Source organism: Ornithorhynchus anatinus, chromosome 12 (assembly GCF_004115215.2).
Source record: "Ornithorhynchus anatinus isolate Pmale09 chromosome 12, mOrnAna1.pri.v4, whole genome shotgun sequence".
Classification (NCBI taxonomy): Eukaryota; Metazoa; Chordata; class Mammalia; order Monotremata; family Ornithorhynchidae; genus Ornithorhynchus; species Ornithorhynchus anatinus.
Genome location: NC_041739.1, coordinates 2,325,161 through 2,352,165, shown reverse-complemented (window position 1 = coordinate 2,352,165; position 27,005 = coordinate 2,325,161). Strand labels below are relative to the sequence as shown.

Sequence of the window (27,005 nt, the reverse complement as noted above, 5' to 3'; positions counted from 1 at the left end):
CCAGTTCCCTAACAAGGAGTTCATTCATTCAATAGTATTTATTGAACGCTTACTGTGTGCGGAGCACTGTACTAAGCGCTTGGAATGTACAATTCGGCAACAGATAGAGACGGTCCCTGCCCAATGACGGGCTCACAGTAGTTGAGAAGCAGTGTGGCCTACGGGCTAGAGCAAGGGCCTGAAAGAAGGATCTGGGTTCCAATCCCGGCTCTGCCGCTGGTCTGCAGTGTGACCCTGGGCAAGTCACTCCACTTCTCTGTGCCCAAGATACCGGTATGGTAGTTGCACAACTGGTTTCAGAACAGGCAGCGCGTGTTTTAGCTGGACAGTCCCTGGAACTTTTAAGACTAAGGGTACCCCGTGTCTGGTCCCTAATAATAATTGTTATGATTATTATGGTATTTGTTAGACACTTACTATGTGCCTTTCACTGTACTAAGCACCGGGGTGTATACAAGCAAATCAGGTTGGACACAGTCCTTGTCCCACATGAGCTCACAGTCTCAAATCCCCATTTTATAGATGAGGAAACTGAGGCATAGAGAAGTGAAGTGACTTGTCCAAGGTCACACAGCAGACTTGTTGTTGGGCAGGGATTGTCTCTATCTGTTTGCCGAATTGTGCATTCCACACTTAGAACACTTAGTACAGTGTTCTGTACACAGTCAGCGCTCAATAGATAGGATTGAATGAATGAACGTGGCGGAGCCGAGATTAAAACCCGTGACCTTTTATTCATTCATTCAATCGTATTTATTGAGCGCTTACTATGTGCAGAGCACTGTACTAAGCGCTTGGAATGTACAAATCGGCAACAGATACAGTCCCTGCCCACTGACGGGCTTACGGTCTAATCGGGGGAGACGGACAGACAAAAACAATAGCAATAAATAGAATCAAGGTGATGTACATCTCATTAACAAAATAAATAGGGTAATAAAAAGTATATACAATTTTGCGGACGAGCACGGTGCTGAGGGGAGGGGAAGGGAGAGGGGGAGGAGCAGAGGGAAAGGGGGGGGAAAGGGGGCTTAGCTGAGGGGAGGTGAAGGGTGGGTAGAGGGACAACAGAAGGGGCAGAGGGAAAAGGGGAAGCTCAGTCTAGGAAGGCCTCTTGGAGGAGGTGAGCTCTAAGTAGGGCTCTGAGGAGGGGAAGCGAATGAGTTTGGCGGAGGTGAGGAGGGAGGCCGTTCCGGGACAGCGGGGGGACTTGGCCCGGTGGTCGACGGCGGGATAGGTGAGAATGGGGGACGGTGAGGTGGTGAGCGGCAGAGGAGCGGAGCGTGCGGGGTGGGCGGTAGAAAGAGAGAAGGGAGGAGAGGTAGGAGGGGGCGAGGTGATGGACAGCCTCGAAGCCTAGAGTGAGAAGTTTAGCTCCAAGGCCCGGGCTCTAGCCATGATGCCCGCCCACCCGCCCCCCCCTCCACACCGAGGTCCACAGCTTGAACTCAGCCCCTGGGTTCAAAGAGACCCTGGCCAGAAGGCACCAGTTCTGGAGCAGGGAGAGACGGGGGGAGGGGGAGAGAGACGGGGAGGGCGGGGGGGGGGGGGGGTCCCAGTGGAGAAATGCTCCAGGGTCTGGAAGAATATTCCATATGAGCCAGTTGTCCTGTGTCTTCGAGATCCGCTAGTGGTGACCTCGAAACTGAGTTTGTCTCCTGGCCCTGGGCACAGTGACGGTTAAAGCAGCGTGGCTCAGTGGAAGGAGCCTGGGTTTCGGAGTCAGAGGTCATGGGTTCGATTCCCGGCTCTGCTACTTGTCAGCTGTGTGACTGTGGGGAAGTCACTTAACTTCTCTGTGCCTCTGTTCCCTCATCTGTAAAATGGGGATGAAGACTGTGAGCCTCACATGGGACAACCTGATGATCCTGTATCTACCCCAGCGCTTAGAACAGTGCTCTGCACGTAGTAAGCGCTTAACAAATACCAACATTATTATTATTATTGTTATTATTAAAGACCTACCTACTGTCCCTCCATCTCATCTATCTCGCCACCGACTTCTCGCCCACGTCCTGGCTCTGGCCTGAAACGCCCTCCCTCATCATATCCGACAGACTCTCCCTACCTTCAGAGCCTAATTGAATAAATCCGACTGAATAAATGAATGAATTGAAAGCGCATCACCTCCTAGGGACCTTCCTCTCCTAAGCCTTCATTTCCTCTTCTCGCGTTCCCTTCTGCGTCCCCCATGCACTAGGAATTACACCCTTTATTCACCCCTTCCTCAGCACCACAGCACTTAGGTTCGTATCCCTAGTTTCTTTATATTAACGTCTTTCTCCCCCTCTGAATTGTAAGCTTGGTGTGGGAAGGGAATGGGCGTAGGCTCCATATATAACTCCGTTATATTGTACTCTACAATAATAAAATAATAATAACGGTGTTTGTTAAACATTTACTATGTGCCAAGCACTGTTCTAAATACTGGGGTGGATACCGGGTAATCAGAATGTCCCATGTGGGGCTCACAGCCTTAATCCCCATTTTACAGATGAGTTCACTGAGGCCTAGAGAAGTGAAGTGACTTGCCCCAAGTCACACAGCTGACAAGTGGCGGAGCCGGCATTAGAACCCACGACCTCTGACTCCCAAACCCGGGCTCCTTCCGCTAAGCCACGCTGCTTCTAAGTATAGCGCTCTGCACACAGTAAGCGCTCAAGACCTACAGTGGATTGATTGAGTCTTGCCCGGAAGCCCTTCGGTGGGGAGGGGCCTCTTCTCCCGGTAGGAGCCGCTGGGAAAGCGGGAAATGGGCGATGGAAGCCGGAAAGCTAGAAATTCTGTGGTTGAGCAGAAATTAATTAGAAGAAAGTAGAAACGCTCTCGAGTCAGACGCCTGAAAAAGTTCCAACGGCCGTAATATGGGTGAGCCCAGGACACATTTTTTAATAGAATTATATGAAAAGGACATTTTTATTTTTCCCTCTCCTGGAATAAAAAGAGTTTTTTATCAAGCCTTAACAATTTATTCCTTATGGAAACTGCAGTATTATTGTCCGATGGCCATTTTACATCCATAAAACGAAATGGATTAAAGAAAATTAAACAGTATTTTTGAGGGTCTGCGGTGGGTGGCATCTTAACAACCGTTGGAAGCGTCACGGAGGGCCAAGCTGGCCTTTCTGGCCCCCTCGTCCCAGTTGGAGTCCTGACCGCAGAGGGGGGAATGGCCGATTTGACTGGGCCCAACTCCGTGGGTCTGTGAGGTCCCCTTATCTAGACACTAAGTTCGTTGTGGGCAGGGAATATGTTCCTTTTTGGCTCTTTGCTGCTCTCCCAAGTGCTTAGTTTAGTGCGTGGCACACAGTAAGGGTTCAAAAAATACGACTGACTGAATGAATGAAAGGTCCTGTTTCGTCATTTTCGGCCCTCCGTTCCGAACCCGATCAAGCCGGTGCGGGCCACGCTCTCTTGTCGGGGTTGAGCGGCTGAGCGGCTCTCCTCCGGCTGGATTCCCATCCACCTGTGTTCTTCGCTCTTCACGTGGCCCACCGGCAAACTTTCCGGTGTCAGCGGCAGGTGAGCACCAGAGGGCACCCACCCCTTTTTTATTTTAATGGTATTTGTTAAGCGCTTACTAAGGCCGGGCACTGTACTAAGCGCTGGGGTAGATGCAAGCTAATCAGGTTGGACACAGTCCCTGTCCCACATGGGGCTCTCAGTCTTCATCCTCGTTTTATAGATGAGGAAACTGAGGCACAGGGAAGTGAAGCGAGTTGCCCAAAGTCACCCAGCAGACACTTAGCTGAGCCGGGATTAGAACTCAGGTCCTCTGACTCCCAGGCCCATGCTCTATCCATTAGACTACACTTTTTCCCAAGGAGATGTGATTTTAGTAGGGTTTGAAAGATGGGATGAGATTAGATTATGAGAAGCAGCGTGGCTCATTGGAAAGAGCACGGGCTTTGGAGTCAGGGCTCATGAGTTCGAATCCCAGCTCTGCCATTTGTCGGCTGTGTGACTGTGGGCGAGTCACTTAACTTCTCTGGGCCTCAGTTCCCTCATCTGTCAAATGGGGATTAAGACTGTGAGCCCCATGTGGGACGACCTGATTCCCCTGGGTCTACCCCAGCGCTTAGAACAGTGCTCGGCACATAGTGAGCGCTTAACAAATACCAACATTATTATTATCATTATTATTATTATTAGAGGGGTGTACTTTGGACTGTAAACCCATTGTGGGCAGGGATTATCTCTATTGCTGAATTGTACTTTCCAGGTGCTTAGTATAGTGCTTGTCACACAGTAAGCGCTCAATAAATCTGATTCAATGAATGACTGAATGAGAGAGGGTGCAGCCCCAAGAATGCCCAATTCAACCCTGGGTACATCAGCACTGTCTTGTCTGGTGCGTCTATCGATCAATCAGTCAATGGTATTGATTGGGCACTTAGTATGTACAGGGCACTGAACTAAACACTTGCGAGAGTGCACTTTGTCAGAGTTAGTAGGCATAATTAGATTTGTTAGGCACTTACTATGTACCAGGCACTGTTTTAAGTGCTGGGGAAGATGGAAACTAATCAGGCTGGACACGATCCATGTCCCACTTGGGGCTCATAGTCTCAATCTCCAGATGAGGTAACTGAGGCCCAGAGAAGTTAAGTGACTTGCCCAAGACGACACAGCAGGCAAGTGGCGGAATCAGGATTAAAAAGCATGACCTGACTCCCAGGCCTGTGCTCTATCCACTGCACCGTGCTGCTTGGAGTGGTGTCAGCCTCCTGTGTGAATCTGGGCAAGTCCCTTAACTTTTCTGGGCCTCAGTTTCCTCATCTGTAAAATGGCAATACCTGTTCTCCCTTCCCCTCCAGCCAGGGAGCCCCATGTGGGAGAGGGAGCGTGGCTTAGTGGAAAGAGCCCGGGCTTGGGAATCAGAGGTCGTGGGTTCCGATTCAGCCTCTGCCACTTGTCAGCTGTGTGATTTGGGGCAAGTCACTTCTCCGTGCCTCAGTTACCTCATCCGCATGGGGATGAAGACTGTAAGCCCCACATGGGACACGCCGTTTACCTTATACCTACCCCAGAGTTTAGAACAGTGCTCAGCACACAGTAAGCACTTGATAAATACCATTAGTATTAGGGAGCGTGTCCACCCCGAATAGCTCGTATCTGCCCCAGAGTTGAATACAGCCCGTGACACATAGTAGGTGCCTAACAAATGCCACGGTTACTATTAATAATTATCCTGCCCAGCACGGGGCTCTATTTGGTGCTCAGCACAGTGCTCTCTGCTCAGTAGGCTGCCACACTATAGCGCCGAGTGACCGACTGACTCTTTCTTCAGGGTTCGCAAATGCTCTTTGTCTCAGGCAGTCGGTGGAAGTGGGTGGCCGTAGGACACTTCCTCCCCGGCCGACGCGGGTAGAATTTCAGGCATTTCATTCTCAGCGGTTCTATTTCCCACAGGTCGTCCTGACTGCTGTGCTTAGCACGGTGCTCGGCACATGGTAAGCGCTCAGCGGATACGACGGTCCGAGGGCGGCGTCTCCGATCTCGGCAAAGACGTGTGCTACTCTTTCAAAATTAGCATAATATAACTTTTCTTTTTATTATAGCTCATTCCTCAGGATTATGCCTTTTCCACCCATCTCCCGTTGTAAAACACATTGAATAAATAATTGATAATAAACAAACAAATTCTACTTTTGCCCTGGTGTACTTCACCGGTTTCGAGACTTTGAGGTGCCGTAAATAATTTATAATACTTATTAGTGTTGGCAAATCAAACGGTATCCGGGATCCTGCCTGCTCTTTGTCCTTGCTGTTTCCAAGCAGAATTGCTAAATGATCGCAGGGATTGGTAGCTGAGAAGGACTAGGCTGGAACTGACTGTAGCTTTCACTCTGTTACACCGAAAACTACATTAGCACATCTGCCCAAACTCTGGGCCCTTAGACCGGTATAAACTGCCGTCGGGGCAGGAATACTGGGAAAAGGAAGCCTCCGGGGTCTTCACGCACCCCTCTGTCCTGTCGACTGGAATCGACTGAAATGATTCTCTGGTGTTTTTCTTTTAATGGTTCTCGTTAAGCCCTTTTTATGCGCCAAGCGCTGTCCTCAGCAATGAAGTAGATATGATAATAGTAATTATGGTATTTGTTAAGGACTTATTATGTGCCAAGTACTAGACTAAGCACTGAGGTGGACACGAGCAAATCGGGTTGGACACCGTCCCTCTCGCGCGGGGCTCACAAGATCCCCACTTTGCAGATGAGGTAACCGAGGCCCAGAGAAGTGAAGCGGCTTGCCCAAGACCACACAGGAGACAAGCGGCAGAGCTGGGATTAGAACTCAGGACCTTCTGTCTCCCGGGCCCGTGCCCTATCCACTACGCCATGGCCCAGTCCTTGTCCCACATGGGGCTCAAGGCCCCCCCCCCCATCCTTCCTCGCCCTCCCTGCCGACCAGAGGGAACCCTACCTCTCCCGGGACCAGAGGACAGATACAACTCAATCAATCAGTGGTATTTATTGAGCACTTATCGCGTGCGGAGCAGTGTACTGAGTGCTGGGGAGAGCGCAGTATAGTCAGTTGACCCAGTCCCTGCCCTCAAGGAGTTCCATCAACTGCTCAGTCGAAAGACATGGCAGGGAGAAGCTCAGTTCTCCCGAGGCTGCCAGTGGGGAGAAGGGGGAATAGCATCGCCCTTTCAGAACGCTAGAGAAGCAGTCCAATCAGTCATATTTATTGAGTGCTTACTGTGTGCAGAGCACTGTACTAAGCGCTTGGGAGAGTCCACTTGTCAGCTGTGTGACTGTGGGCAAGTCACCTAACTTCTCTGGGCCTCAGTTCCCTCATCTGTAAAATGGGGATGAAGACTGTGAGCCCCACGTGGGACAACCTGATTCCCCTGTGTCTACCCCAGCGCTTAGAACAGTGCTCTGCACATAGTAAGCGCTTAACAAATACCAACATTATTATTATCATTACAAGACAGCAGAGTGCGTAGGCCTGATCCCTCCCCACAGCGAGCTTACAGTCTAGATGGGGAGACAGGTATTGAGACTGTGAGCCCCATGTGGGACAGGGACTGTGTCCAACCCAATTTGTTCTTATCCAACCCAGCGGTTAGAACAATGCCTGGCATATAATAAGAGCTTAACAAATACTATTATTATTATATAAGTAATGAATGTGTATATACATAAGTGTTGTGGGGCTGAGGGAGGGGTGCATAAAGGCTGAAAATCTAAGGGAAAGAGCCCAGACCTGGGAGTCAGAGGACCTGGGTTCTCAGAAACAGCGTGGGTCAGAGAAGCAGCGTGGCTCAGTGGAAAGAGCCTGGGCTTGGGAGTCAGAGGTCATGGGTTCAAATCCCGGCTCTGCCACTTGTCAGCTGTGTGACTGCGGGCAAGTCGCTTCACTTCTCTGGGCCTCAGTTCCCTCATCTGGAAAATGGGGATGAAGACTGTGAGTCTCATGTGGGACAACCTGATCACCTTGTATCTCCCCCAGCGCTTAGAACAGTGCTCTGCACATAGGAAGCGCTTAACAAATACCAACATTATTATTATCGTGGCCACACCATTTGTCTGCAGTGTGATCTTGGACATACAGTCACCATCGTAGACTTAGATCCAGAGCCCCAGGGGCAGCCTCAGTTAAAAGCATTTGTGTTTCTGGGCAGGGGATGTGTCTGTTTACTGTTGTATTATACTCATCCAAACACTTAGTACAGAGCTCTGCACACAGTAAGTGCTCAATAAATAACACTTAGTACAGAGCTCTGCACACAGTAAGCGCTCAATAAATACAAATGAATGAAACATCAGGCCCGGAGCAGTTCATCTGACCAAGGGAGAGGTTCACTCCCCCCCGCCAACCTTCCACAGATAACCTTAGCTAACCGTTTCATGACTCTCCCATCTCAAGACTGGAAGCTCATTGTGGGCAGGGAACGTTCCCGGCCCGGTGGTAAGAGCACGGGCTTGGGAGTCAAAGGTTGTGGGTTCTCATCCCAGCTCCGCCACTTGTCTGCTCTGTGACCTTGGGCAAGTCACTAATTTTCTTCCCCTCTTCAAATCCCTACTTAAAGCTCACCTCCTCCAAGAGGCCTTCCCATACTGAACTCCCCCCTTTTTCCCTCTGCTCCCTCTACCCTTCCCTTCACCTCGCCGCAGCTATACCCTCTTCTCCCCCCTTTCCCTCTCCTCCTCCCCGTCTCCCGTCCCACCCCCTCGGCACCGTACTCGTCCGCCCGACTGTATATATCTTCATCGCCCTGTTTATTTTGTTTATTCTGTTTAATGAGATGTACGTCACCCTGATTCTATTTAATTGCCATTGTTTTGATGAGATGTTCTTCCCCTCGGCTCTATCTATCGCCATCGTTCTCGTCCGTCCGTCTCCCCCGATTAGACCGTGAGCCCGTCAGAAGGCAGGGACTGTCTCTATCTGTTACCGATTTGTACATTCCAAACGCTTAATACAGTGCTCTGCACATAGTAAGCGCTCAGTAAATGCTATTGAATGAATGAATGAATGAATGAACTTCTCTGTGGCTAAGTTATCTCTTCTGTAAAATGGGGATTGAGACTGTGAGCCCCATGTGGGACAACCTCATTACCTTGTAACTACCCCAGTGCTTAGAACAGTGCTTGGCACATAGTAAGCGCTTAACAGATATCATAATTATTATTAATATCGTATCGTTCTCTCCCAAGCACTTAGTTGGATGCTCATTCATTCATTGAATCGTTTTTATTGAGCATTTACTTTATGCAGAGAACTGTACTAAGCGCTTGGGGGAGTACGCTACAGCGTGGCTTAGTGGAAAGAGGCCGGGCTTAGGAGTCAGAGGTCATGGGTTCGAATCCCTGCTCTGCCACTTGTCATCTGTGCGACTGCGGGCAGGTCACTTCACTTCTCGGTGCCTCAGTTACCTCATCTGTAAAATGGGGATTAACTGTGAGCCTCACGTGGGACAACCTGATGACCCTGTATCTACCCCAGCGCTTAGAACAGTGCTCTGCACATAGTAAGCGCTTAACAAATACCAACATTACATTACGCCATAACAATATAACTGACCCATTTCCTACCCATAACCGGCTTACTGTCTAGTGGGGAAGACAGACGTGAACAGAATAAATAAATGACAGATATGGCCAGAAGTGCTGTGGAGCTGGGATGGGGGCGTTGAATAAAGGGAGCAAATCAGGGTGATGCAGAAGGGAGTGGATAAAAAGGAAATGAGAGCTTAGTCAGGGAAAGCCTCTCGGAGGAGATCTGCCTTCAGTAAGGCTTTGAAGTGGGGGAGAGTCACTCTCCGTCGGATATGAGGAGCGAGGGTGTCCCAGGCCAGAGGCAGGACATGGGCGAGATGTCGGCGTCGAGATAGACGCGATCGAGGTACATTGAGAAGGCTGGAGTTAGAGGAGCCAAGTGTGCTGGCTGGGCGATATTTACTCCTGCCAATTGGATTCCACAGGGCCACAGGCAAAGAAAAATAAATTTGAGCATGTCTGCCCCATCCCAGGTTTGGCAGTTTCCCGCCTCCAAAGACAACACTCACAGAGGGGCCGTAAATGATGATAAGAGCGTTTTAAGGAAATATTAAACTAATCCCAGCGAGGGAGAGTACAGTGGGTAATTGTCACAGTACATCTGCCGAGTTCCGATTGGGAATTATTTAAGGGACAGTCTCCATTATTGATTTCTCTGCAGATTGTACCGCACGGAGCCGTGCTGTTAGAAAATTGAACATCTCCTCTTCACAAGGTTTTATGTCCTCTTCGATCCCCCTCCTTCGCTGCTCGTGGCCCCGGCTGGTTCCCGAAGCCGGTGCGTAGAAAATCAGTTTACGGGGAACCCGGTTTCACCTTGAAAAGTGGGGGTTGCCATCCAGAGCCCAATAGGCTGAGTTAAACCCCTTCGAGCCCGCCCCACCCAAGCAACGGTCCGGCGGGCTTTACAGGGCAACATTTGCTAGAGCCTGGGCGTGGGAGTCAGAAGGCTGTGGGTTCTAATCCCCGTTCTGCCACTTGTCTGCTCTGTGGCCTCGGACGAGTCACTTCACTTCTCTGTTCCTCATTTACCTCAGCTGGAAAATGGGGACTAGGACTGGGAGCCCCACACGGGTCAGGGACTGGGTCCAACTTGATTGACTTGTATCCACCCCGGTGCTTAGTACAGTGCCCGGCACATAGTAAGCACTTGACAGATACCCCAGTTAGTAGTATTATCATTAGTGTTTATTTTTAGACTGTAAGTGAAAATAAGAGCTTGTCCTGGGATTGAAGAGCTAGAAAAAGCCACCGCTTCCAGGAGGCGTTCCCTGATTCACCTCCTCCCACAACCTCCCAGTCATATGATCCCAACAGCCTGCTTGCCTGTTTATTCAATCAATGCTATTTACTGAGCACTTAGTAGACTCTAAGCCATCACTGGGCAGGGATTGTCTCTATCTGTTGCCGAATTGTATATTCCAAGCACTTAGTACAGTGCTCTGCTCAATAAATACCGTTGAATGAATGAATATGCAGGGGACTATACTAAGCGCTCAAGAGAGTACTGTACAACAGAATTGGCAGACATGTTCCCTGTCTGCATCGAGTTTAGCGTGGCCAAGTGGAAAGATCCCGGGCTTGGGAGTCAGAGGAACTGGGTTCCAATCGCGGCTCTGCAACTTATCGGCTGTGTGACCTCGGGCATGTCGCTGAACTTCTCTGGGTCTCAGTTACGTCTCCTGTAAAATGGGGCTGAAATCTCATTGCCTCCTATTTATGTACATATCTGTGACGTATTTGTTTATTCATATTTTTGTCAGTCTTCCCCTCTAGACTGTAAGCTCACTGTAGGCGAGGAATGTGTCCGTTAAATTGTTGTATCGTACTCTCCCGAGCACTTAGCACAGTGCTCTGCATACAGTAAGTGCTCAACAAATGAGACTGACTGGCTGACCATTTAGATGGTGAGACCCATGTGGGACAGGGATTGTGTCCAATCTGATTAACCTGTACCTACCCCAGGGCTTAGAGCAATGCTTGGCGCATAGTAAGCCCAGAGCATCTTTATAATGATTATAAAAATCGTGCTGTTGGTCCAATGGAAAGAGTACAGCTCTGGGAGCCGGGAGTTCTGGGTTCTAGCCCAAGTTCTACCTGTGGCTGGCCACCTTGGGCAAAGACGACACCACGATTCTCAAGGCATGGCACCCCTTCCCATCTACTGGCGGATCGTACTCCGTGCCCCAGGAGGAACACGACAGGTAGGGACGAGAGAGCGCCAGGGTCCCCAAGCCAGCCACCGGCACTAAAATCAACTCCCCCTCACAGGTTCTCCCTCATGAAATCTCAGTCCCGAAGTCTCAGATGTCTCCTCCGTTCCCCACAGGAGACTCCGTCATCGTCTTTGATTCACTTGGGGAGGCAAGTGTGGCCTAGAGGACAGAAAGCGGGGCTGGGAGTCAGGAGACCCGAGCTAGAGCCCCTTTTCTGCCCACCCCCCGGCTTGCTACATGATCTGGGGCAAGTCATTTAACCCCAGCTTCCTCATCTGGAAATGAGGAGAAGATAGATGGGCATCTATCCCACTGCTGAGAAAACAGTCCATGCTTATAAAATGCCCGTGTTCATTCTTTCCAGTGATCCTCACACTCTTTTAACCATTGAGCAGTAATAGTAATGTTGATAATGTTGGTATTTGTTAAGTGCTTACTATATGCAGAGCACTGTTCTAAGCGCTGGGGTAGACACAGGGGAATCAGGATGTCCCACGTGGGGCTCACAGTCTTAATCCCCATTTTACAGATGAGGGAACTGAGGCACAGAGAAGTTAAGTGACTTGCCCACAGTCACACAGCCGACAAGTGGCAGAGCTGGGATTCGAACCCATGACCCCTGACCCCAAAGCCCGTGCTCTTTCCACTGAGCCACGCTGCTTCTCTAACAGTCATCAGTGTATACCTGCAGATGCTCCCTAGTAGAGCATAAGCTCCTTGAGGCCAGGAACCTTGCAGCTTTTATGAGGCTTTTTCTCCCGAAACACGGCAGTTATCCTCTTCCCTCATCCTCTAGTCTGTAAGCTCGTTGTGGGCAGGGAACACGTCTACCAACTCTGTCGTATTAGAGAAGCAGCGTGGCTTAGTGGAAAGAGCCCGGGCTTGAGAGGCAGAGGACATGGATTTAATCCCTGCTCTGCCAATTGTCTGCTGCGTGACCTTGGACAAGCCACTTAACTTCTCTGTGCCTCAGTTCCCTCATCTGGAAAATGGGGATTAAGACTATGAGCCCCAACGTGGGGCAACCTTTCATTCATTCAGCCGTATTTACTGAGCGTACAGCACTGTCCTAAGAGCTTGGAAAGTACAATTCAGCAACAAAGAACCCAACAACGGGCTCACAGTCGAGAAGTATCTACCCCAGCGCTTAGAACAGTGGTTGGTACAGAGTAAGCGCTTAACAAATACCGTGATTTATTTATCTACTCTCCAAACCACTCCGTTCGGTGCTCTGCACACCATAAGCGCTCAGTAAACACCACTGGTTGATTGAATGACCTCCCTGCACAGAGCAGCCTGCATCCACCAAACTTCTGCGCATGGGATGGGTAGCGATGATGGTGATGATGATGACGATGGTAATGTTGGCAGGATTGGCAGAACCGCCCTAGGCCAATCTCATTACTGCTTGGAAGACATTCGCACTTTGGCTGATTAAGTCCTCGCTTCCCCTCCTCCCTCTCCCTTCCACATCATCCACGCACTCGGCTCTGTATTCGCACCTCCCTCAGCCTCCCAGTTCTTATATCCGGATCTGTAATGCATTTATTGATATTAGCGTCCGTCCCCTCCTCTAGACTGTAAGGTGTTTGTGGGCAGGGATCAGGTCTATCGACTCTGTCCTCTGAGTCCTTTCCTGGGCTCTTTCCTTAACCCATGCAGCTTCAACCCATGATCAACCTCACCCCACGATGTTGAATTTATAAAAGTCACCATTCTAATTTTAGAAATGGAACAAAATTCTTCCCCAAAGAAAACCCAGAAAACTCCTCATCCCTAGAAATGAGCCCACTCGTCTGCTGTGTGACCTTGGGCCAGTCACTCCACTCCCGTGTACCTCGGTTATCGCGTCTGTAAAATGGGGATTAAGACTGCGAGCCCCTTGTGGGACAGGGACTGCGCCCAACCTGATTAGCTTGTAACTATCCCAGAACTTAACACGGTACCTGGCACGTAGTAAGCATGTAACAAATACCATTTTAAAAAATCAGATGTATAAATAGTCTGAGCCATCATTTCAAAAGTAATGGCTCCAGTTTATACTCCAAACTCATGCAAAAGTGACATTTCCATCAGTCGATCAGTCAGTCATATGTATTGAGCACTCACTGTGTGCAGAGCACTGTACTGAGTGCTCGCGAGAGTACAGTACGACAATATAACAGACACATTACCTGCCTACAGTCAACTTACGGTCTTGAGGGGGAGACAGACAATAATAGAAATAAGGAAATTACAGATGTGTACGTAAGATCTGTGGTGCTCTGAGTGAGAAATAAATATGTGTATTTGTTAAGAGCTTACTATGTGCAAAGCACTGTTCTAAGCGCTGGGGGATACAAGGTGATCAGGTTGTCCCAGGTGGGGCTCACAGTTTTCATCCCCATTTGACAGATGAGGTAACTGAGGCACAGAGAAGTTAAGTGACTTGCCCAAGGTCACACAGCTGACTGGCGGCGGAGCCGGGATTAGAAATTAGAAATAAAAGGAACAAGTCAGGATGACAGAGAAGGGAGTGGGAGAAGAGGAAAAGAGGGCTTAGTCGGGGAAGGCATCTTGGAGGAGATGTGCCTTCAATGAGGCTTTGAAGGCAGGGAGAGTAATTGTCAGATTTGAGGAGGGAGGGTGTTCCAGGGCAGAGGCAGGACGGGGCAAGAGATCAGCAGCGAGATAGATGAGATGGAGGGACAGTGAGAAGGTTGGCAATAGAGGAGCGAAGAGTACGGGCTGCGTTGGAGTAGGAGAGTAGCCAGGTGAGTTAGGAGGGGACCAGACCATTAGACACCTGGAGAGTTTAGCCGATCCACTGTCATGGGAGGAGATCAGGGGCTTTCTCGGATTGCAGTGCATGATAACAATTGTGGTATTCGTTAGGTTGGGGGAAGCAGCGCGGCTCAGCGGGAAGAGCCTGGGCTTCGGAGTCAGAGGTCACGGGTTCGACTCCCGGCTCTGCCACTTGTCGGCCGTGTGACTGTGGGCGAGTCACTTCACTTCTCTGTTCCTCAGTCACCTCATCTGGAAGATGGGGATTAACTGTGAGCCTCACGTGGGATGACCTGATTCCCCTGTATCACCCCCAGCGCTTAGAACAGTGCTCTGCACATAGTAAGCGCTTGACAAATACCGACATTATTATTATTAGGTGCTTACTTACTATGTGCCAAGCATTGTATTAAGCACTGAGGATCAGGTCCCACATTCACTCATTCAATCGTATTAACTGAGCGATTACTGTGTGCAGAGCACTGTACTAAGTGCTTGGAAAGTACAATTCAGCAACAAATAGAGACAATCCCTACCCAACAACAGGCTCACACTCTAGAAGGGGGGAGATAGACAACAAAACAAAACAGGTAGACAGGCATCAATCGCATCAATATAAATAAACAGAATTATAGCTACACATCATGAATAGGATAAATAGAATAATAATTATGTACATAGACGCACAAGTGCTGTGGGGCGGGGAAGGGGGTAGAGCAGAGGGAGGGGGTCGGGGCGACGGGGAGGGGAGGAGGAGCGGGAGAGAAGGGGAGCTTAGTCTGGGAAGGCCTCCTGGAGGACGTGAGCTTTCAGCAGTGGTTCACAGTACAAGTCACCCACATGGGGTTCACAGTACAAGAAGGGAGAATGGGTATTGAATCCCCATTTTGCAGGTGAGAGAACTAAGGCAGAGACAAGTCAAGTGACTTGTCCGAGGCGACAGAGCGAGTGCTTGGCAGAGTCAGGATTAGAACCCGGGTCCTCTGACTCCCGGGCCCATGCTCTTTCCATTTGTCCCCGCTGCTTCTCAGTATTTTCTGATGTCACTAGGCACAGCTAGCAGGTGGCGGGGGACACATTTAACCTGTTTACCAAGACAGTGGTGAGCACTCAATAAATAACAATTGATTCAGCGATGGACGGATAACAATGATTGGAAGAAAAATCATCTCTCGTAACTTTTCTTCCAGTAGCTAGCAGAGCACAGTTCACAACCTGAGTCGATAATCTAGAACGACACCTGTTGGTGGCCTTATTAGATATATTTATCCAGCCTCCCTCGTTTTCCTTCCATTTATCCAGGGAAATGATCAGTTGATCTGTAATGTTTTTTAAGTACCTACAGTGTGCTGAGCACTGTACTTAGTCCTCAGGGGAGCACAGTAGAGATAGTAGAGAGGTTCTCTGGAGTAGGAGAGTGTCCAGCGTAGCGGGGGGAGACAACCCCTGAAATCACCTTAAGGAGGAAAGAGGAAAAGCTTTCGTGTCCCCAGGTGTCTTGGGATGTTTTGCTCTTGGTATGGTGATGATGAAATGTCGTTTCTGAGGAGTTCACGGGGCATTTTGCTGCTGCTGTTGAGAATCAGTGCGGCCTAGTGGAAAGAGCCCGGGCCTGGGAGTCAGAGGATATGGGTTCTAATCCCGGCTCTGCCCCACGTCTGCTGCGTGACTTTGCGTAAATCACTTCACTTCTCTGTGCCTCAGTTACCTCAGCTGTAAAATGGGAATTGAGACTGTGAGCCCCATGTGGGACAGGGGAACAACCTAATTAGTTTGCATCTACTCCAGCCTTTAGTAAAGTGCCTGGCACATAGTAAGCGCTTAACATAAGCATTTAACAAATACCACAATTAGTATTAACAATGATAATAAATTCCTGGCTGGTTTTTCAGGGTCCCCTATCTCCTCCATCTGCCCCCGACCCCCAGCCCCCACGGCAAGGTAGCCCTGGAACTACAGAGAGAAGGAAGCCTAGCAGTGTGGCCTAGTGGAAAGACCTCAGGCCTGGGAGTCGTCTAATTCTAATTAGAATTAGATTCTAATTCCAGCTCCCTCATCTTGCCGGCCGTGAGACGGCGGGCAAGTCACTTCACCTTTCGGTGCCTCAGTAATCTCATCTGTAAAATAGGGATTCGATCATTATCCCTCCGACTTGGACTGTGAGCCCAGTGTAGAACAGGGCCTGTGTCCAACCTGATTATCTTCTATCTACCCCAGCACTTGGTACAGTGTCCGGCACATAATAAGTGCTTAACAAGTATCATAAAAAAACTGAGCATACAGTAGACAGCTAGTACAGCATTCTACATTCTGTAGGTGCTCAGTAATAATAATAATAATGGTATTTGTTAAGGGGAAGCAGCCTGGCTCAGTGGATAGAGCTTGGGCTTCGGAGTCAGAGGTCACGGGTTCGACTCCCGGCTCTGCCGCTCGTCAGCTGTGTGACTGTGGGCGAGTCACTTCACTTCTCTGGGCCTCAGTTACCTCATCTGGAAAATGGGGATTAACTGTGAGCCTCACGTGGGACAACCCGATGACCCTGTATCACCCCCAGCGCTTAGAACAGTGCTCTGCACATAGTAAGCGCTTAACAAATACTAACATTATTATTATCATTATTATTAAGCACTTGCTATGTGCCAAGCACTGGGGTAGATACCAGGTATTCAGGTTGCCCCACGAGGGGCTCACAGCCTTAACCCCCATTTTACAGATGAGGTAAATGAGGCACAGACAAGTGAAGTGACTTGCCCCAAGTCACAAAGCAGACAAGTGACGGAGTCGGGAATAGAACCCATGACTTGTGACTCCCAAGCTCGTGCTCTTTCCACAAAGCCACGCTGCTTCCGTACAGCGCTCTGCCCCGAGTAGGCACCCGGCAGAGTGTCTCGTGCTTGATTAGCACCAGTACAGGACTCTGCACACAGGAGTCCAGCACAGTGCCGGGCACGGTCCGTATCTAGTAGAGTGCTCGGGGAATGCTCTGCCGAGAAATGTCACGATTCTTGTGCCGGAGAGGGGGATGAGGTAAGAAAGAGAAAGAGAGGAAAGAGAGAAATTAGGGATAGTGTGAGACCTGGAAAGAGGAATCTATCAGGGAAAGGCAGAGGAGGGGAGGGAGGAGGAACCTCCATAGGGTAGCGGGGCAGGATGCTCCAGGGATCAGTCGACTGGCCAGGAGGGACGGTAAGCTCGTTCTCCAGACTGTAAGCTCGATGCGGCCAGGGAACGTGTCTTTTTATTGCTATGTTGTAATCTCCCAACTGCTCAGTCCAGTGCTCTGTACACAGTAGGCGTTCAGTAAATACAGGGGAACGATGGATGGAACGAATGGAGGGCGGAGGGAGGGCCGGCTCGGACGGAAGAAGGGAGCCAGCCGGGGAGCGGGGAACCAGCGTGAGGGGAGGTGGATGATGGGGATGACCGACCGCTCCCAAGGAGAGGCGGGAGGAGGAGAGAGAAAGTTCGGAGCCGCGGACACGCCCAGACTAATATGTTCACGTGTACGTACGGAGACGGACAGACACACGAGCATAGAGAACACGCAGACACACACACACAGACATATGGACAAGCAGATGTGTACAAGGACAAGCTCATAAGTGCACGTCCAGACCCACGGATGTGTGAAGGCGGGGACCTCTCCCATTCGGAGGAGGAAGATGGGCGTTTGGGATGGTTGCCAGGTGGTTACATGAGTTATTTTGCTGTGAGAAGCAACATGGTCTGAGGGATAGAGCCCGGGCCTGGGAGTCAGAAGGACCTGGGTTCTCATCCCAGCTCTGCCGCGTGTTTGCTGCGTGACCTTGGGCAAGTCGCTTCACTTCTCCGGGCCTCGGTTACCTCATCTGTAAAATGGGGATTAAGAATGTGAGCCACATGTGGGACAGAGACTGTGTCCAGCCCGATTAACGGGTGCCTACCCCAGTGCTTAGAACAGCGCTTGGCATAAGGTAAGCGCTCAACGAGTACCATAATTACCATCATTATTATTATTGGTCGAAAACCAGACGCGGACAAATCATCCAGAAACCGTTCTCTGCCCCTCTAGATTGGAAGCTCTTTGTGTGGGGGGATCGTGTCAGCCAACTCTACCGTACAGTATTTTCCCAAAAGCTCAGTCCGGTGCTTTGCACACAGTAAACACTAGCTGAATACCACTGATCGGTTACTAATAATGTTGGTATTGGTTAAGCGCTTACTATGTGCAGAGCACTGTTCTAAGCGCTGGGGTAGATACAGGGTCATCGGGTCGTCCCACGTGAGGCTCACGGTTAATCCCCATTTTCCAGATGAGGTAACTGAGGCCCAGAGAAGTGAAGTGACTCGCCCACAGTCCCACAGCTGACGAGTGGCAGAGCCGGGAGTCGAACCCGTGACCTCTGACTCCGAAGCCCAGGCTCTTTCCACTGAGCCACGCTGCTTCCCATATAACGTATGGGAACATGTGACATATGACAGGCCCTCCAGGTGGACAGAGTTATCCATCTTGGATCCACGGAGGTACCCTCAAGGCACCCAAACCCTAGCTGGTGTAAATGAACATTTCGATCATTTAGATGACTGACGCTTCTATCCGCGTGAGCCTTAATCTCTGTCCAGAGGTACGCTTCTATAGCTGCTCTGGAGAAAACAGGTTCCGATCCAGCCTACGTTCGACTGATTTTCATTTAGATGTGCCTGACTCTGTATCAGAGGCGTTTTTATTTCAGCTTTAACTACTCGGCGATTTTTTTTCGCTCCACAATAAACTGGAATGAAGTACTTTGTGAGATATCTGGGAGGAGTTACAGGAAGATAATTCTTTGCGTTTTAGGGCTTGCTTGCAATAACTTTGCTTCTGCTATAAAAATGTTAATAGCTTTTCTCGAATAAAACGCCATAATAATTGCCCATCTATAAGCAGCGTCTTATTGTTGGAGCTGCTCTCTGAGGTCCCGGGTGGCAAAACGGCATCATAATACCTTCTATTTATGCCTGCTTTATGAACTCATTTGCACAAGGGGGTGTATTTATAAAAACGCGCCTTTACGCCGTATCGATTTTAACCGTTTCCTCTTTGATTCGCCAGCGGGGGCGGACACCGTTCCGTCCCCGCCGTGATTGGCGGCCGTTCGGGCCTGGGGTGATTGGCACATCGTTCCTTGAGTCCGGAGGGTTTCGGAGGATGACGGGACGTCAGATCTCTTCTCTGGCACTTCCGGCAGCGGATGAGCCCACAGCCTTCTTCATCTGCATCGTCATCATCTTGCTTTTGCCACTACAGACTCAATCAATCAGTCTGTCGACCATATTTATTCAGTCATTCATTCAATCGTATTCATTGAGCGTCTACTGTGTGCCACGCACTGTACTAAGCGCTTGAGGGAATTCAATATAACAAAAAACAGACACGTTCCCTACCCACGGTGAGCTAGAGTGCTTACTGTGTGCAGAGCACTGTACCGAGCTCTTGGGAGAGTACAGTATCGTGATATAGCAGACACATTCCCACAACATGCTAACAAACCATCTCCTTCATTATACCAGAAATACTTATTCATATCAGTAATAATAGCAGTATTTGTTTAATAATAATAATTGTGGTGTTTGTTAAGCACATAGTGTGTGTCAGGCACTGTATTGAACTCCGGAGTGGATACAAGCAAATAGGGTTGGACCCAGTCCCTGTCCCACATGGGAGATCACAGCCTCGATCCCCATTTTACAGATAATAATAATAATGTTGGTATTTGTTAAGCGCTTGCTATGCGCCAAGCACCGTTCCAAGCGCAGAGGTAGATACAAGGTAATCAGGTCGTCCCACGTAGGGCTCACCGTGTTCATCCCCATTTTACAGATGCGGTAACTGAGGCCCAGAGAAGTACAATGACTTGCCCAAAGTCATGCAGCAGACAAGTATTTAAGATCCTACTATGGGCTAAGCACTCACACAACACTTAACACGAGACTTAACACAAGATAATAGTCACTTCGCTTCTCTGTGCCTCAGTTACCTCATCCGTAAAATGGGGATTAACTGTGAGCCTCACGTGGGACGACCTGATGACCCTGTATCTACCCCAGTGCTTAGAACAGTGCTCTGCACAGAGTAAGTGCTTAACAGATACCATCATTATTATTATCATTGATCAAATCACACACAGTCTGTTCTTTTGTAGAGTTTTACAAGCTAGAGAGACTCAATTTTCTGTCTTCCTCAACTAGACGGTAGGCTCCTTGAGGGATGGAATTCCATCTCTCTCAAAGACTAAGTATAGTGTTCCGGACAGAGAAGGGGCTCAATTAATTTAGTCGATGTGTTGATTAATAATAATGGCATTTGTTAAGCACTTACTATGTTCCGAGCACTGTTCTAAGCACTGGGGTAGATACAAAGTAAACAGCTTGTCCCCTGTGGGGCTCACGGTCTTAATCCCCATTTTACAGATGAGCAAACTGAGACCCAGAGAAGTGACGTGGCTTGCCCGAGGTCACACAGCAGAGAAGTAGCCGAGCAGGGATTAGAACCCACGACCTCTGACTCCCAAACCCGGGCTCTTTCCACAAAGCCGCTTCGCTTCTATATTGATGGAAAGCCTTATCGTTACAGTCCCCACTGGTCTGTTAGCTCGTTATGGGCAGGAAACGTGCCTGCTAATTGTGTTGTATCGTGCTCTCCCAAGCGCTTAGTACAGTGCTCTGCGTATAGTAAGCGCTCAGTAACTATGATTGATTGACAAACACTTGGGAGAGGGAACAACAGAGGCAAAAGGCACATTCCCCGTCTGCAGGGAACTCACACACTTCTCTCCCTCCTCTTTGGAGCTCCACTGGGAAAAGATTGGGGCAGCGTAGTGTCTCTGTGTGGGGAAGATGGGAAAAAGGAATGGCTTCCCGGCTCCTTAATTTGACCGTCTAACGAGTTTCCCCATATTCCACTTTTTTCGCCCAAAGCAAAAACGTAGCGGAATTTCTGTAGCTGTGGTTACAAAGTTGTTAGCTATTTATAGCCCCCAAACAAGTGATGTATAATTAACTACAGCACGGTGTACCTCACACTAAGCAGGAATTAATATTTCTGGAATTAATACTTGGGGAATAGAACGCTTAATAGGCTGGTAGTGGAGAAGGGGATAGACATGGGGAGGGGCGGCATTTCCTGCGAGCGTCGATTCGTCTGTGTTCGTTCCTCCGGAATCGGTAGTCGATGAGAACCGACGAACTCTGAGGCGATCGGCTGAATAGACCAGCTGCCCATTGCCTAATCGGCACATAAACGGTCACCTCGGTGGCAGGGAAGGGCCTGATATCGACCCGTTCTTTGCGGCCCGGAGATGGAGACAAAAAGTGAAACTTTCTGCGGTGTACTTTTGGAGCGCCTCCAGCATCATTCCTGCTTTATATAAGGTTCATTTTCTGCTTCCCGATGGTTGCTGGCAGAAAATAGCCTCTCCCGACTTTCCTTTCCTCTGGGTGTCAGCGATCCTTCCCAGGCGGGTAGGAACGCGAAGCAGCGTGGCCTCGTGGAAAGAGCACGGGGCTGGAAGTCGGGAAACCTGGGTTTTAATCCCGGTTCTGCCACTTATCTGCCGGCTTCAACAAGTCATCTCGTTTCCCTGCCTCTCATTTGCCTCATCTGCGGAACGGGAATTCACTACCGGTTCTCCCTCCCCCTTCGTCCGGGAGTCCCATGAGGGTCAGGGACTTCGTCTGATCTGATTTTCCTGTATCTTCCCCGATCGATCAATAGGTGGTATTTATTGAGCTCTTACTGTGTACAGAACACTGTACTAAGCACTTAATGATGGTGTTAAGCGCTTACTCTGTGCAAAGCACTGTTCTAAGCACTGGGGGAGGATACAGGGTGATGAGGTTGTCCCGCGTGGGGCTCACGGTCTTAATCCCCATTTTACAGATGAGGTCACTGAGGCGGAGAGAAGTTAAGTGACTTGCCCAAAGTCACACAGCTACCCCAGCGCTTAGAACTTAGTACATAGTAAGTGATTAACAAATTCCATTATTATTATTGTGATGAAGTCTGTTAGGAATGTGCTTGTTTATTGTTTGTGTTCTCCCAAACGCTTAGTACGGTGCTCTGCACACAGTATGAGCTCAATAAATTCGACTGTGTGAACGAATGAATGAACCAACACTGTAGTCACTGTCATTTAAATAATAATAATAATAATGGTGGTATTTGTTAAGCACTTAGTATGTGCAAAGCACTGTTCTAAGCGCTGGGGGATACAAGGTGATCAGGTTGTCCCACGTGGGGCTCACAGTTTTAATCCCCCTTTTACAGATGAGGTAACCGAGGCACAAGCAAGTTAAGTGACTTGCCCCAAGTCACACAGCTGACAAGCGGTGGAGCCGGGATTCCAACCCATGACCTCTGACTCCCAAGCCCGGGCTCTTTCCACTGAGCCAAGCTGCTTCCCATATTAAATGCCATCATTATTATTATTATTATTATTGTTATTTAGAACTTGGCAGGGAACTGTGATCTGGTGAAAGAAGCTGGGGGCTTGGGAGTCAGAAGACCAGGGTGCTCATCCCAGCTCTGCAAACTGGTCTGCTGCGTGACCTTGGTCAAGTCACTGAACCTCTCTGGGCCTCTTGTGTCTCTTCAGTAGACTGGGATGACGATCCCTGCTGCCCCTCCCTCTGAAATTGTGAGCCAGAAACTCCATCTGAATTTTTTGTCTTGTATCTTAAAGACTGTAGACTCTACCTTGTAAACTCCCCATGGGCAGGGAACGAGATTACCAACTCTGTTGGATTGTATTCTCCCAAATGCTTGCAGCGGGCACCCGAGTCCACTGTCCTGCAAACAGCGGCTGATACTGATAATAATAATAATGGTATTTGTTAAGCGCTTTCTATGTGCCAGGTACTGTACTAAGCGCAGGGGTGGATCCACGCAAATCGGGTCGGACACCGTCCCCGTCCCACGAAAGACTCACACTCTCAATCCTCATTTTACAGAAGAGGCAAATGAAGCACAGAGAAGTGAAGTGACTTGCTCAAGGTCACACAGAAGACAAGTGGCAAAGCTTACAGTGCTTTGCACGTAATAAGCGCTTAACACCACAATTTTTTTCTAATTACTATTACCATTAACATTATTATTATTGGAATAGTCCCAGAGTGAAAGCTGACTGCCGTATCACGGAACAGTGGAAAAGAAATAAAAGATCCAATTTCCACCTTTGAGTAACTTAGATTCTAAAAGACACAGTGGACATAAATTGCCAAATAAACCAGAGTGAAGAGGGAGAGAGTAGCTATAAATAAGAGACACAAGTGACTAACTAAATCAATAACAGATAAAGTGGTAAATCCATGAGTGCTGACATGGCAGGTGGAATGGGAAAACCAGGAAGGTGAGGGACTGATTGGGGAATCATTCGATCAATATGGTATTTATTGAGCGCTTACTGTGTGCAGAAGCACTATACCAAAGGGTTTGGGACAGTAGAGTTCATAGACCCGTTTCTTGCCCTCAAGCAGCTTACAAGAAGTAGAGAAGCAGTGTGACCTAGAGGAAAAAGCACAGGCCCGAGGGTCAGGGGACCCGGGTTCGAATTCCGGCCGTGCCGCTTGTCTTCTGCGCGACTTTGGACAAGTCACGGCGTAGCGGCTAGAGCCCGAGCCTGGGAGTCGGAAGGACATGGGTTCATTCATGTATTCATTCAATCGTATTTACTGAGCGCTCGCTGTGTGCAGAACTCTGTACGAAGCGCTTGGAAAGTTCAATTCAGCAACCAAGGGAGACAGACTCTCCCCAACAACGGGCTCACAGTCTAGAAGTGTCTACCCCAGCGCTTAGACCAGTGGCTGGTACAGAGTAAGCGCTTAACAAATATCATCATTATTGTCATTATCATTACTATTAAAGGGCCGACCATTTGGGGAAAGTTTCCTTGTGGTAGGTTAAGTTGAGGTCCACAGAGAGAGCGACAGTTCGGAGTGGGGGCTTCAGGAGTGGCCTTGCCGTTGCCCACCGCCCTCTCCCCGGAATAGGATCCAGTGATTCCAACAGTGAAGAAGGGAAGCAGGAGTGTCCAGGGCAGGAGCCCCCAGGCCGTGAGGGAACGGGATTCTGGAGGGGCGGCCTCGGCCTCAGCCCCGCTGCCTCTGATGGGTCCCGGCGTCCTCCTCCGTCCAGGAGGTGAAAGCACAGTGGGAAAAGAAATCCATCAGCCCCTTCGAGGGCCTCTGTTCCCTTTTCCCTCGGTTTATGTCAGGTATCGATTTCCACACGATTCTGAGAGTAAATGGTGCATCCCGATTGAGGTTGTAAATTCTCCCGGATTTTCCGTTAGGGCTCTAACGATCTCTTGCGAAAAGGGTTTCGGGGAGAGAGAGAGGTTCGTGCCGTCCAAGAGAGACAGAGTTCAGCCGGTCAGCCGGGCTGGAGTATTTCCAGAAGGTCATGGGTTCTAACCCCGGCTCCTCCACTTGGCTCCCGTGTGACCCTGGGCAAGTCACTTCACTTCTCTGGGCCTCGGTTACCTTACCTGTAAAATGGGGATGGAGATTGGGAGCCCCACGTGGGTCAGGGACTGGATCCAAACCGATCAGCTTATATCCACCCCAGCACTTAGTACGGTGCCTGGCACATAGTAAGCGCTTAACGATTACCGTAATTGTCATTATTATTATTAGTATCGTTATCATCTGCTGTATCGGGGCTGTGGACTCGGGACCCCCTGCATGCCTAAAGCTGTTAACCATCTATACTGAGTATCTATTGCAGAGGATTGTACTAGGCTCTAGCCAAAGAATTTGTCCCTGCCATCAAAGAACGTACAGCCTAAAAAGAGAAACAGGCACACAAATTGTGCCTGTATTCATAAATTCACCTATATATACATGTACATATTATTATCATCAAATGCCATCGAGTCATTTCTGATTCATAGCGAGTCTATGGATATATTTTCTCCAGAACACCCTGTCTTTGGCCATACTCTGTCACCTTGCTAAAGGTTCTTCTGTTATCGTTGTTATGGTTTCGATTAATCTAGCTGCTGGTCTACCTCTTCCATCTCCAGAAAATTAGTTCCCTGGAACTATCTATATATAGTATGTGTGTGTGTGTATCTATGTATATATACATATCTATATTACACATACATATATGGGAGCAGGTGAAAAATATAGGCAAATCTAGTAGCACGGAGGATACGAACGAATGAATCAACGGTATTTTATTGCCTACTGTGTGCAGAGCACTGTGCTGAGCGTCCAGAGGGGTTCAGTGGAGTTAGAAGACATTATCACCGTCCTGCAGGAGATTACCAGTAAGCAAAGGAATAAATGAAACGTTTAAATCAGTGTATGTGTGTGTGTGTGTGAATGACTGTGTGTGTCTAGGGTGGCGAGGCAGCAGCCACCGCCCCCCGCCCCCCAAGCTAGGTCTGTGTCAGCGGCTCCTTAGCGGTGATTTTCGTCACCAACGTGACCCCTGTTGGGGTAGCTGGAATGATGATGATGATGGCTTTTTTTAAGTGGTTACTGTGTGTCAAGTACTATTCTAAGCGCCGGGGTAGAAACAAGCTAATCAGGTTGGACCCAGTCCCTGTCCCACATGGGGCTCACAGTCTTAATCCCCACTTTACAAAAGAGGGAACTGAGGCCCAGAGAAGTGAAGTAACTTGCCCAAGGTCACACAGGAGCCAAGTGAAGGAGGGCTTTCTCCCCTAGACTACGCTGCTTCCTGGGAGAACCTGAGCTTAACAGATATCATCATCACCCCTCGCCCCCAGATTTTCAAGGGAAGGAGGTGGCAACTAGAAAGTCAAACACCCTGGATATGAAAGAGCCCAAATCGGCCACTAGTTCTTTGCCCGATTCCAGAACTGAAGGAAAAAATGGTGTTACCACGTGCCGTACTGCGCGCTGATCAAAGACTCTCTTCTCGAACATTCTGTGATTTGGGGGGGGGGGGGGTATTCTTGTAACATTCAGCACCAATTATGCTGACGTCTGCCGAGAAGCGATGACATGTGGTATTTTCATTTTACACGGACCGAGTGAGTCAGATCATTTGAATAGATGGTTAAATCTAGCCGACACCTGAAATCCGCTTGCGTGGATGAAGCTTTGATTTATAAAATTGGCTGGGATTCAGTTGGGAAAAATATCGTTTTACCCAGGGCTCCCGTTAACTGCCTTAGCAGAGAGGCTGCAGTTTAATAGCTCTGCCTCCACTGGCCCCGGGGGCTCGGGCTGCCAACCGGCTGCCAACCGGAAGAGACGCTACCCGGGCACCCTTCAGCTGAAGTGGAGGCTTGAGGTCTCAGTCAGTCAATCAATCGATCAGTCATTCTGTCGTACTTATTAGGTGCTTACTGGGTGCCGAGCTCTGTAATAATAATTATTATTATGGTACTTGTTAAGCGCTTACTGTGTGTCAAGCGCTGTTCTAAGTGGTGGAGTAGATACAAATTAATTGGGTTGGACGCCATCCCCGTCCCGCATGGGAACCCACTCTTAGTTTACAGATTAGATAACTGAGGTCCAGAGGAGTGAAGTGACTTGCCCAGGGTCACGCAGCGGACGTGTGGCGGCACTGGCGTTAGAATCCAGGTCCTACCGACTCCCGGGCCTCAGTTTCCCCGCCTGTAAAATAGGGAGGGTGATTCCTGCCTCCCAGTGCTCCATCGAGGATAAAATGAGATACGTCAAGTGGCAGCGGAAAGGTCTCCGGATTGACCCTTGGCAAATCAACTCCTTTTAACTCAACGAGATATTAGGGCTTCCCATCTCAGCCCTTCAGATACTCACCAAAATCACCTGCATCTTTAAATCGAATTGTGGAAATAATTACTCGAAAGGCTATGAGAGACCTTCGGGCCCAATCCTGAAGTGGAGAACATTTCGATTTTGAAAAAGACACCTGGCTGCTGAGGAAAATTATCGTGGAGAGGGGTTCGAGTGGATCGAGAGGAAGGGGAGCAGAAATAGTTTTGTCCTTACCTGATTCCAGTGAAGTCCTGCTCCCCGAGTGCACCGCACTGAAGCACGT

The 27,005-nt window shown here is 49.3% G+C and overlaps 1 protein-coding gene across 1 annotated transcript in view; it reads left to right on the top strand.

Annotated features, from left to right (window-relative positions):
- The window catches only part of TENM3 (teneurin transmembrane protein 3), a 956,917-nt gene that overhangs the window by 649,387 nt on the left and 280,525 nt on the right, over positions 1-27,005 (top strand). The window lies entirely within an intron of this gene.